Below are 5,324 nucleotides of genomic sequence, written 5' to 3' on the forward strand. Positions count from 1 at the left end.
TTTCAATATACTCATTTCTATGGACTGATGCAAATTTAGAAACAATGACTGTAATGCAAACATAAATAAAACACATCTCACCATAGTGGAGAAAACGGTGATAAGTGACCTGTGTGCTTCCTGAATCTGCATCGATGAGCAACGTCAAGGCTCCCGTTCACCCTTCTTACTAGTGCTCTGTTTCCACCACAAGCCTGTCAGGCCAAAGGTGCTTTGAGGGCACCATCTAGGTCACAGTACCAGCCTGTCTGAGCGTTCTTGACAGCAAACACCTCCAAGGGCAATCCCCCTCCACCAGACCCTATAAAGCCCTATCCCAGGGATGGCCAATCTTTTGGGGGCCATTGGGCGCATTTGGAATTTTGAGAAAGTTTCCGTGGGTGCCAGTCACAACATGATTGCTGTGGTGGTTTGGCATAACTCAAAATGGCTGCAAGATCTAAAAGTGCAGAGAGAGAGACATAAGAAAGGATGGGCATGCCGCTCCATCAGTTCCCCCCTTCCAATCAATGGAAAAAAGGCACCCAACAAGAGCCACCACTGCGCTCGCTCACAGAGATGCTCTTAGTCCCTCTCCACTCTTCAGAATAGAAGGAATGAAGGATGGGTGTCCAGTCTTGGCATCCAATCGGTAGAATAGTGGCAACTTCAGAAGTGCAGGGTCCCTTCATGTCAGTTACAACAACAACAGACATCCCTAGCAGCCAATAAGCATCTAAGGCGAGAGCATTAGCTACTGAGAAGAGTCTTCTCAGTGGCTGACTCACCTCCTTTCACTCTGATTGGCTCCAATCAGCAGGAAAGGACAAGGAAGCATGTTAAAACACCCTTCTCAGTGGCTAACACACTCCCCTTTCATGGTGATTGCCTCAAAGGATGCTGGAGACATAGGGACCCCGCTCTCAAAAAAGTAAAGGGTCTAAGACCCCCCAAGACCCTGGATGACTACACCCCTGCATCCAATGAAATGTGGGCCGAACAGGAAGAGCAAACAATCTCTTGTGCATTGTGGCACTTTGAGGGGATATTTACTGAGACCTTTGATGGACTCCGAAGGAGGTATTAGTGGGCAAACTCACCCCCATGTGTACTACACTGGCAAATCCTCCTCTAGCTTCTCCGGTGTGAAGGCACTTTCTCCCACCCCTGGTTCCTGCCTTAGATCTCAATTCCTGGCTGATTCTGATGTTGGGTTGCCAGGTTCAGGGCCTGAGACCGATCCTGTATCTTTAGGAGGAGAGAAAGTCAGCCAAGTGAAGGTGTTCTTGCATCACTGTAATGAGAAAAACCACAAGGTGGAATTCTCCCTTCCCCCTGCATACCTTTTAAAGATACAGAAGACCTCTTGGAGGCTGGGCCTGGCAACCAAGAGGTCTTCTGTATATTAAAAAGTTGTGCAGGAGGAAGGGAGAATTCCACCTTGTGATATTTTAATGTTTTAATGTATTTGTATTTGTATGTTTTTATTCTGTACGTCGCCCAGAGTAGTTGGACAACCAGCTAGATGGGCAACTAATAAATCTAATAAATAAATAAATATCTACATTAGAGCTGATTTAATACCAGTTCCCTTTCACCAGGGACCTTTGCAAAGTATTGTTTTACGGTAGGAAGCCAATGATCTATACAGATCTCAGACAGAGGATTCTCTGCACCATCAGCAAACAACAATTCCCAGAAGGTTCTTTGGAGGAACCCTGACTCTGAAACTGACATAAATAAATGTGTAGCATGTACATTGGTGCCCAATGTTTCATTTCTCTAAAAAGTGTCTACAACCGTAACCGCATTTCCTTAAAATAATTAACTATTGCCACACGAAATGTCAAGTTTGGTTTCCATGGTGTGGGATAAAATTAGGAAGGATTTGGAGTCCAGGGGTGTTCTTCTGGGCGCCATTTATTTATAACTCCAAGGCTTTTCCGTTATGGAATGATCTTAAATTAGGGAAGAGGAAATCCAGCTAAATTCTCAGATCTAAGTATAGAATTCTTGCTTTCAATGAGATTGCTAATGAGGTGGCCACAGAGTTTTCACTGGGTGTATACAAAAGCATATATGCACCAGTGATTAAAGTTTTTTCAGGCATTCTTAGCATATAGTATGAATATGTGTGTGTGGGGGGGGAAGGAGTGTAACATGGCGATGGCAAGGTCCACTCATGACCCAGAGCTGGCGCCAGAGGGTGGCCAGGTTGGGCCAGGGCCGAGGGCCTCAGTGGCCCCTGAAGGGCCCCTTCTTTGGGTGGGAGGATAGCAACCGACCCTGCTGCAGAAAGTGAGCTCCCAGGCAATACAGACAGCACCGGATTCAATAAGTCAGCACGCACACCCCACCTACCTCTCCTGTCAGTGTGAATGCCGTGCGCGCTCTGCTCACATGCCTGCATCTACCCACAATGGCAGCGGGGGCTTCCCTAAGGGATGATGCCCCCTGCCACCATCTTGGGTGATGGCAGGCCTGTGTATTACACATTCACATGACATGAGAGGTTAGTGGGGTGCACGGGTGGGCTTATTAGCCCCAGACCGCCTGTATTGGGGTGTGTTGGGCTATGCTGCCATGGGTCTGGGGCAGGCTGGTGCCCAAGGGCCCAGTCATGCCTGGTGCCAGCCCTGCCAGGACCTGCACATATTTATTTATGTATTACATTTATACCCAACCTTTCCTTCATGGAGCTCAAGGTAGCATATAGGATTCTCCTCCCTATCCATGTTGATCCTTACAACAACCCTGTGAGGTAAATTAGGCTGAGAGACTGTAACTGTTCCAAGGTCACCCAGCCAGCTTTATGTCTGAGTGGGGATATGAACTCTGGCCTCCTAGCAGTAGTGTAGTGGCAAATTCAGAAGTGCAGGGTCTCTTAATTTTAGTCAAAGCCACATCCCATTCTAAGATCATACAACCTTCTAAGATTATAGAATAATCTGGCCAGGCTTGAATACTGCTTTCACTGTCACCATTTGGCTGTCCTTTCTCACTGTCAGAGATATTGCTTGAATTACTGGATTCAGTATCTACACATTTGTCTCCTGCTACTAAGAAACTGCTTGATGATATAGATGGGATGCTATCATCAGCATTTTTGCAGTAACATAATTCTCCCTCTCCACAACTTGGCTTTTTGAAGTAGGAACTAATTGGAACTCCTTTCACTGATTGCCTCCAATCACAGGAAACTAACAAAAGAGCAAGTTAGAAGACTCTTCTCAGTGTCCAACACGCTCCCTTTTTATGCGGATTGGCTCATAGGACACTGGAGACATAGGGGCCCTGCAGGGACCTGGATCCCAAAAAGGTAAGGGGTCTAAGACCCCCTGAGACCCTGGACAACTACACACCTGCCTTCCAGGTCCTATATTTACTGTAAGATTTAAAAAGACACCTGAAAAGACGACTGCAGGAGAATAGAAATGCTTGAAGAATTTGAACTTTGAGGAATTTGAATGTGTGAGATCAGGCTTCAGATCCCACACAGCCATGAATTTCACTGGGTGACCTTGGGCCAGTCGCTGTCTCTTAGCCTAACCTACCTCACAAGGTTGCTGTGAGGATAAAATGGGGAGGGAAAGAATAATGTTTGCCACCCTGAGCTCCTTGGAATAAAGGCAGAAGTCAATCAATTAAAAAAAAATAGTAAATTAAAACCGAGGTCTTGCTTTCTAATGAAATAGTCTGTCTCTGACTCCTTGGATTTTAGCTGTGACTTTGGAAAGCCCCAAAGAGGCGTTTTACAGCTCAGCGCTATGACACAGCAAATTCCTTAGAAGCTTAAGAGGGACTTGAAAACCCCTCTCCGCTCACACACACACACACACACACACCCCATTACATCATGGCTACAGGTCAGAGACCTGCTCTGTTCCCAGCCTCATTCAGTGGCCCACCCTGGTGACTTTAGCATCTGGAATGTTGCTTACAGTCCTAGAGAGTTGTTCATTGGCAGCTCAGGTAGGCAAAGAACAGTGCAGTAGGTAGAGATGGGTGAGAATTTCGATTCAGTTCACACTTCAAGCAGAATTTATCAAATTCGCGCTTTCCAAAACAATATGAGAACTGAAATGCAGCCATCCTTCAAAATTTGCATTTATTAGAATTTTAGGATGCAGTTTGCCAACAATATTTATAAAAATGCATATATTAGGGGAAAGGGTGCATAAAAATGAATATATGTGTGATGAGAAATGGCTTGCAAAAATCTGTACCTTTGTCAAAACTGCCTACAAAAAATGTGTTTAATTGGAGAATTTTGCACTAAAATGGTGGAGACTTTTCATGAGGATTTAAAAAAAAATGTAGATTGCTGCAGAAATGGAGAGAACTGGGTTTAACATCACAAAAGTGAGAAACTGAGATAACTGAAATTGACAGTTCTTTCCATCCCTAGTGGTAGGTTGGTCTGATGTGGATTTGCTGTTTGAAAGGCCCTCCCACTCATTCTGCAGTGTGGGGGCCTGGATGCCCTCCCCTGCAAGTCCTACCTGGATGGGAAGATGATAAAGTCATAACTCTGCAGTAAGGATACATGAGAATTTCGACTGAGTTCTCATCGAAAGCTGACTTTATCAAATCCACACTTTCCGAAACAACAACCGAAACACAGCCGTCCTTTGAAATTCACACTTACAGTAGGGCCCCACTCATACGGCGGGTTACGTTCCGGACCCCCGATGTAAAGCGAAAACCGCTTCAAAGCAGAACTCATTGAATAGAATGGCGCTCAATGCCTGAAAACTGCCGTAAAAGCGGAACAAGCGCCGTATGAGTGGAGCTTTAGTCTAATTGCATCTAATTGAGACCCCTGTGTTAGCGAAGCGCTGTAAAGCGGGCCCCTACTGTATTTGAATTTTGCGAGGCAGTTCACCAACCCACAAACATTTACAAAAAATGCAGGTATTAAGGGAAAGTGTGCATAACCATGAATATATGAGTGAAAATAACATACAAAATGAGCATTATATAATGAGAATTGGTTTACAAAAATATGTACATTAGTCAAAACTGCTTATCAAAATGTGTATTAGGAGAACTTCTCACCAACATGCTGGGAATTTTTCATGAGGTTTTGGGTTTGTTTTTTAAGTAAATTGCTGTACTGTAGAAATATGGAGAACTGAATTTAAGACTGAAGGAATGAGAAACGGAGAGAACCGAAACTGACAGATCAGCTTCCCAATGAAATATCTTGCCGCTGGCAAGAACTGGTATGCAGCAGAGACATAGTCAGGAGAGGAATGTGAAACTGCCCTCCCTCCCTCCTCCCAACCCCTCCCCCCTTTGCAAACCTGGTTCCTTTCAGAGGTCTGACTGAGCCAGCCGAGAAG

Source organism: Rhineura floridana, chromosome 15 (assembly GCF_030035675.1).
Source record: "Rhineura floridana isolate rRhiFlo1 chromosome 15, rRhiFlo1.hap2, whole genome shotgun sequence".
In the NCBI taxonomy this organism is placed as follows: domain Eukaryota; kingdom Metazoa; phylum Chordata; class Lepidosauria; order Squamata; family Rhineuridae; genus Rhineura; species Rhineura floridana.